We start from the raw sequence: 12,094 nt of genomic DNA, 5'->3' as shown, positions 1-12,094 counted from the left end.
CCTCTGTGGCCCTTGGCACAGTGGGTTCAGCGCCTTTCTCTGCTTGCTCTTAAATTACAGTGGGTGAGGCTTTGAGAGAACTTTTCACTCTCGTCTCAAGCTGTGGAGCCTGCAGTCCCTCTGAGGAGCAGGGCACTTTGTTCTTCTTGTTTAAAATACATTTTTTATAGACAGGGTCTTGCTATGTAGGCCAGGTTGGTCTTGAACTCCTAGCCTCAAGCGAGCCTTCTGCCTTGGCCTCCCAAAGTGCTGGGATGACGAGCGTGAGCCGCTGTGCCTGGAAGGACAGTTTGGAGTACATTTTAGGGGAGATGGTGAGCGCCACCTCACCGTGGTGTCTTGCTGTCCGAGGCAGGTTCTGCCAGGGAGCGGGAGGCCATCAGCTGAGTGGACGGGGGCTGTGGGTGTGAGAGCTTGGGGTGGAGGCGCACTTTTGAGGGGTGTCAGGAAGCATCCTCAGTGCCTGCTGCTTCCCTGTCATGCCGCCGTAGTCTTCAGAAGGACTTTCCTCCAGATGAGGAGAATATTTCAGATGTGTAAGAACGCTGCAGAATTGCTTCTGGAGCCTATGTTCTGCCCAGGTGATGTCTGTTTTCTTCAGGCCTCCCTCAGCTTCCACATAAATGTGACAGATTTAGCAGTTTTCAAAACTCAAGAAATAATTCACGTACCACAAGTAATTCATCCGTCTACGGTACACAGATCTGTAGTTTTTAGTACATTCACAAGGCTGTGCGGCCATCACCATTATCTGACTGCAGGACACTGTCATTACTCTGGAAGAAACCTTGACCCCACTAAGCAGTCCCTCTGTCAGCCCTCCCCACCCCTGCAACCGTGGATCCACGTTCTGTCCGTGTGGGCTGGCTGGTGGTGGACATCTTGCCTCACCAGAGTCGTATGCTACGTGGCTTTTTGTGTCTGGCCTTTGCTGAGCCTGGTGTGTCCACGGTTTATCCACGCCGCAGTGTTGTTAGTGCAACATTCCTGTTATGTCTCAATCGTGTTCCACTGTCTGGGTATTTTTGCTGTTATGAGTGATGCTGTTAAGAACTTTCATGTGCAAGTTTTTGTTTAAACTTAATGCTTTCCGGCTGGGCGTGGTGGCTCACCCAGCACTTTGGGAAGTGGAGGCTGGTGGATCACCTGAGGTCAGGAGTTTGAGAGACCAGCCTGGCTCACATGGTGAAACCCCATCTCTACTAAAAATAGAAAAATTAGCTGGGCTTGGTGGTGGGTGCCTATAGTCCCAGCTACTTGTGAGACTGAGGTAGGAGAATTGCTTGAACCTGGGAGGTGGAGGTTGCAGTGAGCGGAGGCTGCAGTGAGCCGAGGTCGTGCCACTGCACTCTACCCTGGGTGACAGAGCAAGGCTGCCACAAAAAAACAAAAAATAAAACCCAACCTAATGCTTTCAGTACCCTTGGGTACATGACACTAGTTTTTAATAAAATTTTAAACAAAATTTGGAATGTTTTTGTGTTTCTGAAGTCTTTAAAAAGATTTTTCTGGTGGCACACCTGTTGTGTTGGTGAAATAGAGGACCTGCTTGCACCAGGCATTTTTGGGCGCTGCAGGTACATGTGCGCGGTCTGTGTCCCCAGGTACCCCTTGCTCCAGCCGTGCTGGGTAGTCCTTAAAGAGGATTCATTGCTATCGTGGAGGTCGGTGTAGGCTGAGGCTGGCCTTGAAGGGCATGGGGTGTGGGGGTGTAGGGCAGGGAGGATGCAGGTCTCAGGCGTGTCCACTGTGCCATTGGTCTATGGATCCTCAGGAGATGTTGTGCGTTTATGTTTTAGGCAATTCTGGTAAAGAGTGGTGGATAAACGTGGTTAATTTGAAAGTTTGGGTGTAACTGGATTTTTCATTCTTTGCCTTGAGTCTCATTGAGGAAACGTGAAGAAGGGGAAGATAGTGGCAGCCAGGGTGGGGTGGGGGTCCTGGAATCCTGGTGGCTTCACCTTCTTCGTGTTTGTGGTGCTGGCTGCACAGACAGCCTCCCACATGACAAAGGACATGCTCTCAGGGCCCTAAGACCCCAGAAGAACGGGCTGCCACTGCCAAGAAGTATGACTTGCGTGTGGAAGACCATGCGCCTTACCCGGCTGGTGGTATGGCATATGGCAACTGCCCAAGCTCCCTGACCCATCACAGTGGGAGGGGGTCTATCCTGTGACTGGGTCCACTGGACCTGACCCTTTGCAGTGGGAGGGGCTCCATGCTGTGACCACTGGACTGGACCCATCACAGCGGGAAGGGCTCCATGCTGTGACCACTAGACCTGACCCATCTCAGGGGGAGGGGCTCCATGTTGTGACCACTGGACTGGACCCATCACAGTGAGAGGGGCTCCATGCTGTGACTGGACCAGTGGACCTGACCCCATCACAGCGGGAGGGGCTCCATGCTGTGACCACTGGATCCCACCCATCGCAGTGGGAGGGGCTCCATGCTGTGACTGGGCCACCCAGCCTGAGGTTGGACTGGGGTGAACTGATAACACTGGCACCTATCTGTGTGTCAGGAATCATGTGGATAGGTCTCCCACACCTGTTTCTTGGAATATTGTGTAAGCATCTCTTCAACCTCACAGCCTTCATGATCATGTTCTGGGTGGGGAATAATTACCCAGCAGACCAGCCCATGGGGCCAAAGCAGTGTCCTGAAAATAATTGGCACCCGGAACCAGGTGGCGACCCCATCAGAGAACCTGTGACTCACAAGATCTGAGGAGGCTTCCTGGGCTTCTCTGCTCTCTAACTAGGGCTTCCTCATCCTTAGAAATTTAACCTTCATGAAATCCTTAGTAAAACTCAGTGCTGTGGGTGAGAAGTCTCAGGTCAGGAGAACACGTGGGAGGTCTCACAGGATGTAACAGCTTGTTGGTCTCCAGTAGCTCTGCAGGGTAGGCTGTTAGCCCTGCCCTGAGTGTGGGTGCTGCTTTGGGAGGGTAGGCACATTTGATCTCAGTCTAGTTAGCGTCTGAGACCACCTTTGCTCAGTTATGAATTTGCACTCTTGGCAGGCTTCTAGGGGTCTCCCGCAGCTCTCAGCAGCCCGGCCTGGGAGGCTCCCCTCCCCTGCCCACGCACACTGTTGGGTCAGCAGCATTCCCCGGCCTTGGGGCTGGAGCCAGTTGTGGCTGTCCAGAGACTTGTAGGTGAGGCGCGCCGCCTCCTGGCCAGGCTGGCTGTGGGAGAGGCAGCCTCCTGGAGAGAGGCTGTGGGCTGCCGCGTTCAGGCTGCCTCGGAGGGCTCCACGGTGCATCCTGGAGGTGTCCCCTGGGCGCCAGCCTCCGAGCCTTCCTCAGCTTGGGACGGTCGTGGCAGCCACGTTTGTCTGGTTCTGCAGCGTCTTTGCCTGCGGATTCACTTCTTTACTTTGATAGTCTTATTGCTTTTCTCTAGATTGTTCCTAAGTTTTCTGTTCCTCTATCCCAAGTGGGAGGCATACAGTGTCCAGTCTGCATTTGGAATACCCAGAGGGTGGATGCGCCGGCTCACTGCCCCCTCCCCGGCCAGCTGCTGGAACAGGTTGGAATTCCTGCAGCAAAATCAAACCAGCCGGGAGTGGGGAAGTGCTTTTCATTTTGACATCTCCAAGTTCCACATTGAGGTGGAGAGAAGTTCATTTTTCCCCTTTCTCCTGAGGTGTAAAAAGGTTTTCTCCAAGGCTTATGAAAGCTGAGCCTTGTGCCACCCCCCTGGCATGTGCTGGCAAAGAGTGAGGTGTGCTGTCTCTGCTGTTTGGGGCAGAGCACCCAGGCAGATTGGCAACAGCACCTCAGAACTATTCAGAGAGTTGCCTGCAGCTAGAATGAGCAATTGTCTGACTCAGCCGGCTGAAATCCCTGGGAAGGGAATGAATGAAACTGCTGTGAAGCAACTCCTGGCAGGGCCGGGCTTCTGGCAGCTCCCGGGGCCAGCATGCCCCTTCCAGAGCCTTCTGAAGCCCTGGGCTGCTGCCGGAGCAGCTCGAGTCTTTCCAGAGCCATGCCTGTGGTTTCCCTTTCTCTTTTTGCAGGGTCCGTGTGGACTGATGAGGGTTGCCTCAGCAGGAGGAAGTGTTGGGTGCTGAGCCGGGGGGAGGTTTCGCCATGGGCTTGGCAGAGCTGCAGGCAGAGGCTGGGTGCCTGCTGTGCGTGATGAAACTTGCAGGTGGATTCTGCTTAGGGTTTCATCTGTTTCCTTTGATGCACTTGGCTCCATTGTCATCTACCTGTTCATTAGTGTGGGCGAAACAGGTGAACTCTCAACAAGTACCCTCGAAACCAGGGTTGGATTTTCATTTTCCTTGAAGCATAGTTCTCTGGCCATGAGGGTTTTCAGCTCCTATGGGAGGAAAGCAGGTGTTTGGCAACGTCATTTCCCTGGAAGACCCCTGTGCTCAGCCTTAAAAGCACCCTCTGGTTTAGTCCCACTTTAAGCATTAAGGTGAATGCAAATTGAGGAACTTCAAGGAAGAAAAAAAACATGAAAAATGGAAAACGGGCCAGTCACGGTGGCTCATGCCTGTAATCCCAGCACTTTGGGAGGCCAAGGCAGGCGGATCACTTGAGGCCAGGAGTTTGATACCAGCCTGGCCAACGTGGTGAAACTGCGTCTCTACTGAAAATACAAATGTTAGCCAGGTGTGGTGGCACATGCCTATAATCCCAGCTACTTAGGAGGCTGAGGCAGGAGAATTGCCTGAACGCGGGAGGCGGAGGTTGCAGTGAGCCAAGGTTGTGCCATTGCACTCCAGCCTGGGCGACAGAGCAAGTCTCCATCTCAATAAAAAAAAAAAATTAAAAAAGGGAAAATGGCTGTCATTTGCATGTGTTACATGCTGCTTGCTTGTCGATAGTTGCACTGTCTTGGTTTCTAGAGTTCTGACTGGAAGACTCGACTGTGGCATGGGTTCTTCCCCGTGTGTCCTCACAATGGCTGGGAGGTGGGTGAGGACTGGGACTGAGACGGGGTTGCTGACAGTGGAAGTGGTGATAGGATAATAGGGTGCTCTTCCCCTTATTGGCTGTGAGGCTCAAGTTTCCCCTTCACAGTGTGGCTTTTTATTTATTATTGACAAAAGCACAACTCTTGTTAAGGATAAAATAGTCACAAACAGCAGCATTAAAAACCAAAGAATGCTGGCATAGTCAGCCTCACTCCCAGCTCCTGCTGGGTACTTGTGAAGAGAGATGCAGAAGCCGCTCTGCTTTTTATAGTTAATAAAAGCAGTCAGGTCCCCAAGTAGGAGAAATTGTGGCCGGATTGCGTGGGCCAGGAACCAGGGCTTGAGCTGCTGTGAACTCTGCTCAGGCCCTTTGCTGACTCTCTCCTGTGACCTGAGGCGAGGGTGACACCAGTGCCTGGCCCTACCCGGGAGGGAAGCAGCAGACCTCTCACCACAGAGGCTGGTGTGAGGCTAATTAGCTCAGTCACACGCTTTGAAGATGAAAGACAGTTGATTGCCTATAACTTTTCTCATTTGGCCTTGATTTCTTTTCGGATTTGGGGAACAGTGCCCTACTGTTCCATTTAGGGCTCATTAGTTGTAGTGCTATCTTGGGGTAAGGTTTGGGATGGAGAAAATATGGCAAGAGCAGTTTGAATGTGGGTACTTTCCAGAGCTCATGCTTCCATAGCATTCTGGGGAAACGAGGTGCCCCAAGTCACGCTGGTTCAGTTTCCTCATGGCGTTGAGTAAAGACCTGGACCGCCAGCTCTGACAATAATTTCCCATCACTCAGCATTTTACGTGGGGCAGGCACAGTGGTGTGAGTCTTAGAGAAGCCTGTGTGGTGAGCTGCATGCCTTCGAGTTCCTGGCAGCACCGGCCTGTCCCTGCCGAAGTGGTGCATCCTGCTCGCAGGTGCGTGCTCACAGGCAGCCCGGCGCAGGGTCATGTGCTAGATGGGGAGGAGGCTTGGTGGGTCACCAGCCTTGCCCCCCTCAGTTCTTGGATGAGGAACAGACAGGCAGAGAGCTGGACTGTGTGCCAGGCTGGGCTGGTGCTGAGTGGGCTAGAGCTGGGTCATGGTGGCCCTCATCCTGGTCATCCTGGCCTGTGGCCTCTGTGCAGGATGGGGTACCCCTGCCCCCTCACCTGCCCCGCCCTCATCCGGCTCCCTGGCCCTCGATGCCCAATTGCCCACATTTCGCCTTGACCTTCCCTCTAAGACTGATGTCCCTCAGGCTTTGGCCCCGGCTGTTGATATCTCAGCTCTGATTCACCCTTGACCTTCATTTCCTGATTTCTGTCCTTGGTTCTCGAGCCCTCGTTCTATGCACCTGTTGGGTACACGTGTGACACTTCAGAACCCTCAAGTCTCAGGTCATACCTGTTGTGCTGTTACTTTCCCTTCCCAGCCTGTGTACTTGGGAGCCCAGCAGCAAACAGGAACTTCTGTGCTGCTGGCCATGCATGCGACCAGGAGCCGGGTTCTTGTCGAGGCCCGTCTTCCTGCCTGCTGTCCGTTCACACCTGCCTCGTGGATGTGGCTCTAGCGTGTCTCCTGTCCTGGGGGTCCTCGTCCCAGCACGTGGCTCTCTGCTTCACGTCATCCTGAGTCTGCCCCTTTCTGCTGCCTGGTCCAGTGTGAGCCATTTCCCTCTGGGAGTTGTCCCTTCTGGAGGCGCTGGGCTCCCCGACCACCCTCCTGCCTCTCCTGTTGCTGCTGGCTGCAGTAAAGTTGGTGGTGGAGGGTGTGAGGCTTCCGTTCGTGGAGTGCCAGGCTCTGCCCCGTGCTGCCTCTGTGCCGTTGATCCTGGTGGCACACCTGCTGTTCTGTGGCCTGAGTAGAGGGTGGCTTCATCTTGGCCTCAGAAGCAGTAGGGCTCAGGCTATGGCCCTCGCAGCTTTCCCCGTGTGTCCTGGTGTCTTTGCTCGGCTCACTGGCCTTTCTTAGCCATGGATGCCCTCCGTCCTCATGCTTGTTTTTGTTCTGGCAGAGCTGCTCATGTCGCCGGCCCTTGGACCCCTGTGCAGCCTGTCTTTCCCAGAGTGTATCAGCAGCCCTGTCGGGGGATGTGGCCTAGGCCCTGCCTCATCCTGGTCTTTGCCTGCTCTTCCTTCCTTGCCTCTGTGTGTCTTCTTCTCTCGCTTCCACACGGGGCACAGTCACATCCACTGGCCTCCTGGTTAGTGGATCCTCCCTCCTGTTGGGCTCAGAGCTATGCCACTCCCACCTGCACTGCAGAGAAGCTCAGATCCTTCTCTGACCTCAGACGCCGGAATCTGAGACCCCTGCCTCCCAGACTGATGCCCCTTCAGGTCCCAGCGAAGCCGCTGCTCTGCGAGGTCTCCCCCGCCGCTGTCATGCCCTCCCGTGGCCTCTGAGCCCACGGGCTGCTCTGTGGCTTGGGAGCTACATACGATTTTATTTGTCTGGTTTGGCTTCAGGCTTCTGTGGCAGGAATTGTCTCTTGCATCTTTTATGTGTCAGTACGTTGGGCAAATAGGAGAGGCATGATGGATGTTTTTTGGTTGATTGATAGAGAAATGGTTAATTTTAGGTGAAAGTGCAAATAAGTGATAAATAACAGTATAACTGTTAATTATAATTTGGGAGGGACCAGACTTCTAAAATTGGGTCTGTCTGTAAGGCTGATCTTCCCTTTCCCTTTTCTCCGTTTTTCCTAGTCTTAAGTTTTCTTTTGATGTTGTGGAGATTGCTGTGTGTGACTGCATTTTTGCTGCTGTGAGAAATTGATTCCTTTTTTTTCTTTTTGAGTTGGAGTCTCACTCTGTCACCCGGGCTGGAGTGCAGTGACACGATGTTGGCTCACTGCAACTTCCGCCTCCTGGGCACAGGCGATTTTCATGCCTCAGCCTCCTGAATAGCTGGGACTACAGCTACGTGCCATCGCGCCTGGCTAACTTTTATATTTTTAGTAGAGATGGGGTTTTACCATGTTGGCCAGGCTGGTCTCAAACTCCTGAACTCAGGTGATCCACCCACCTTGGGCTCCCAAAGTGCTGGGATTACAGGTGTGAGCTGTCAGCCAGGCCCTAGAAATTGATTCTAATCCTTTTAGATCTTGTAGGTTTCCTGTGTTTGAAATTCTTATATTAATGGGGATTATTATTATTATTATTATTACTATTTTTGAGACAGTCTTGCTCTGTCACTCAGGCTGGAGTACAGTGGCGCAATTGCAGTTCCCTGCAACCTCTCCCTCTGAGCGATTCTCCTGCCTCAGCCTCCTGAGTAGCTGGGATCACAGGTGCCCACTACCACGCCTGGCTTATTTTTTGTGTTTTTAGTAGAGATGGAGTTTTGCCATGTTGGTCAGGCTGGTCTCAAATTCCTGACCAAAGTGATCTGCCCGCCTCAGCCTCCCAGAGTTCTGGGATTACAGATGTGAGCCACTGTGCCCGGCCAGGATGATTGACAACCCTTTTCTAGCATCTTACCTGTTTGTGGTGGCTCACGATGAGCAAAGGGCTTTCCTAAACTTTTGCTCAACCTTGGGAGGTGCGTGGGCTCCTCACTTCTCTCCTCCTTGGGAACTCTGTTGCCTCTGGGCAAGGGGCACACCCAGAGGTGGTCGCACACACCTGAATGTGAGCAGTCAGTGGTCCCCGTCCTGCAAAGCCGGACTGCTCAGAATGAGCTTGGAGCAGCAGCCAGAAGGCTCAGTGATGGGGAGTTGTTTAAGCTGGAATATGGTAATGCCACTGGCTGTTTATGCTGTGAGGTCACTTTGTGGGCTGCTGGGAACATTTTAAAAGGCTGAATCAGTCACGAAATAGTCATACATCCCCTAACGGGGTAGTCCTGAGAAATGTGTTGTTGGGCAGTGCTGTCGTGTGAACATCGTCGTCGGCGCGTAGATGTACGTGGGGTCACCTGCTGCACGCTCAGGCTCTGCGGTGTGGCCTGTCGCTCCCGGGCTGCACGCCTGCACCGCACGACTGTAGATGCGGTACTGCAGAGAACTGTGACACAGTGCTGGTGGTGCATGTGAGCATAGGTGAGGTGCGGTAGAAACGTGTCATTCTACAGGCCCACCGTCAGTCTGTCATTCCCCATTGACCCCTGGGTTCTACGATGCAGGACTAAGTGCAATACACCGTCACGAGCAGGTTGACACATGAGGTGAAGGTGCCTGTGAGGGATAGCAGTAGGAAGCCATGTCCTCTTGTGGTTTCTGAACTCTCTCTCAGTGCTGTGTTGCTTGGTTTGTGGATAAAGCAGACGTGGACCCAGGTCAGGGTTGCCAGGGTGTGAAGCTGGGTCTTGCGTGGCCCCACCTGTGAAGGAGGGTGGTGTTTACCTCACATTCCAAGGTTAGGTGAATAAACAGCACCTCGTTCTGGAAAGATAAGAGCTATGTGTGGTTATTTCTATCATTGGAGCATTTTTGTGTGAAATTACCTTTTTTTTTTTTTTTTTGGCGTCAGTGGCACAATCTCAGCTCACTGCAGCCACCACCTCCCGGGCTCAAGTCATCCTCCTACCTCAGCCTCCCGAGTAGGTGGGATTACAGAGGCACGCCTCCACACCTGGATAATTTTTGTATTTTTAGTAGAGATGAGGTCTTGGCATGTTGTCCAGGCTGGTCTCGAGCTCTTGGGCTCAAGCAACCTTCCTACCTCGGCCTCCCAAAGTGCTTGGATTGTAGGCATGAACCACTACACCCAGCCTGAAATTAATTTTTTGTTTACTTAAAATTTTATATACTTTGCCAGAAGCTTATTTTGTCAAAAACAGTATATTTTTTCACTCTGGGGTTCTGATTCTAATCAGTCACTTACTAATTCAACAAACAAAATTTTCACTTCTGTAAACTCCTTTTTTCCTCTGAATGTATGGCGGTCCTGAGGAGGGTGCACACGTGCTCATTCCTGGAGGAGGCAGTGCGTCTGATTTGGCCCCACCTGGGCCCCCACCTTTTGGACAAGCTCTCTTCTGAGTGCTCTCCCGCCCCATCGCAACTTCTTTTCTTTCTTGGGGTGGTAGTAGGGCTCTTTAAGATGTCCCTGGCTTTTGTTTTTGCAGGCCAGCACATGCACTGGAAGTTGTGATTTTTCTGGGCTCCAGTAGTGGTGTGGTGGGAAGGCTGTTTCCTGCCCTGCTGTTCACAGAGTTCCTCTGTGAAGCCCTGCACGCTCCCACACTGCAGCCCAGTGTGGGCGTCACTGCCTTCCAGGGAAGGCCTGGCCCTGGTAGGTTCGCTGCAGCATAGGAAGGACCTGGGACTGTGCTCTCAAGGTACTCCAGCCTGGAATGGGTTGTTTGGTGTTATAGATGCTCTTCTGTGCGTGTCCTGTGGACCCTCTGTGTGGCGTGCCCTAGAGTGGCTTTGAACATGGCTGCCCTCTGTGTGCAGAGCCTGAACCCTCCAAGATGCCATGTCTTTGTGTGGGAGCAGGACTCAGGATCGCAGAAAGGGGAAGAGTCTCCCCCTCCCCATCTGCGGAGTTGGCATGGCTAGTTAGGTGGGGCCCCGGGGTGACCCGCTGGGACGCAGCTAGCGTGATCTCAGCCGTCTGCCTCAGTGCTGTCCAACACTCACAACTTCCCAGAAGCCCATGTCACCAGCAAGAGCCGAGCCTGAACTGGTGTGGCGTGAGGGCCCTTCTCCCAGGGCCTGGGGTGGAGTTGCTTTTCTTGGCCTAGATTTGGCAGTGCCTCCAGGGAGCTTCAAACCAGCATCTCCTGCTTGGCAGTGGCTGAGCTTGCTCCTGAATAGCTCGGCAGCCTGTGATTTACTGGGCTTGGAGAACATGCCCCCAGGAGGGGAAGCTGGCTTGCACGTTGCAGAAAAGCCAGCTTGGGTGGCTCGCAATTGAAAGGCATGGCGGGTGAGGATGATTGCTAAGAAACTCCTTCTGTTTGCACCTTGCGCTGTGCTAGTTTCTGGAACAACAAAAACAGACCTGGCAGTGTTTCCTCATCACTGTGTGGGGTGTTTTTCTCTAATCCGGGTGTAATTGCCTCTGTCTAGGGTATGCTGTTCAGCAGGTGGTTTTAAGTTGGTCCCATTATGCTTCTATGAAAGTGGGATGTGGCCCCATTTCATGGCTTAGCTGGTGAGCACTCGAGACCGTGAATGACTAGAGCGCTGTCTCTGGCTGTGTCTTCTGCCAACAGGTCCCCATCCCGCTGCCACACTGAGCACTGGCCACTGCACACTTTCTCAGGCCAAGACGGCCTTATTTTTAGATGAAGTCAGTGGAGGCAAACAAAGCCCTGTCTTCACTGACTCTTCCTTCCCTGTCGTCCTTTTTGCCCTCCTGAGTCCATGCCTGGAAAGTGGGTAACTTTTGGGGCTTTTCTCTGTGTGTGCCAAATGCCCAGGAGGCCCCTGTGTAATTCCACTGGAAACTGCCCAACGTAGAGACATGTGTGGGGAGAAAAAGAATCCTTGACCTGTAAACACACTGGGTGCTGGTTACCGCAGATGGTGGCCGGTCCTGGTCTTGGTGCTGTCTCCTGCGTGTGGCTGGGGACAGCGGGAGCTGGGCTGGGCGTTTCCAGGTGTGGGGTGTCAAGGCCAGTTACAAGAGATGATGCTTGCTCTCCTGAGAGCTCATCACCACTTGTATTTTTTTTTTTTTTTTTTTTTTGAGTTGGAGTCTTGATCCGTAGCCCAGGCTGGAGTGCAGTGGTGCGATCTCGACTCACTGCAGCCTCCACCTCCCAGGTCCTGGTTCAAGCAATTCTCCTACCTCAGCCTCCCAAGTAGCTGGGATTACAGGCACGAGCCACCATGCCCAGCTAATTTTTGTAGTTTTTAGTAGAGATGGGGTTTCACCAAGTTGGCCAGTCTGGTCTCGAACTCCTGACCTCGAGATCCGCCTGCCACGGCCTTCCAGAGTGCTGTGATTACAGGTGTGAGCCACCACTCCCAGCTCACCACATTTATCTCAGTCTCCTATTCAGAATGTTGTACTGCACTTCGCAGAGTTTAGTAAATAAAGAATGTTCATGTGTGAGGGCACTCTTGGATTCTTTTTATTTAATGAGAGAGACCAGGCGATGTGTTAGCCTGTTGCCAAATGAGACCAGGGGACATGGAGGATGGGGGATGGAGAGACTGGGGGACACACTAGGCTGTCACTGAGAGAGACTAGGGGATGCGTTAGCCTGTTGCTGAGAGAAACT

The 12,094-nt window shown here is 52.9% G+C and overlaps 1 protein-coding gene across 5 annotated transcripts in view; it reads left to right on the top strand.

Moving 5' to 3' along the window:
- Positions 1–12,094, top strand: part of LOC110568922 (tubulin-specific chaperone D-like) — a 73,402-nt gene that overhangs the window by 21,814 nt on the left and 39,494 nt on the right. The gene's annotated exons all lie outside the window — the stretch shown is intronic.

The sequence above is a fragment of the Aotus nancymaae genome, unplaced genomic scaffold (genome assembly GCF_030222135.1).
Source record: "Aotus nancymaae isolate 86718 unplaced genomic scaffold, 86718_ANA_hifiasm-v0.15.2.pri h1tg000102l, whole genome shotgun sequence".
NCBI lineage: Eukaryota > Metazoa > Chordata > Mammalia > Primates > Aotidae > Aotus > Aotus nancymaae.
The sequence above is the reverse complement of the archived record's forward strand: the minus strand, read 5'-3'. Positions and strand labels throughout refer to the sequence as shown.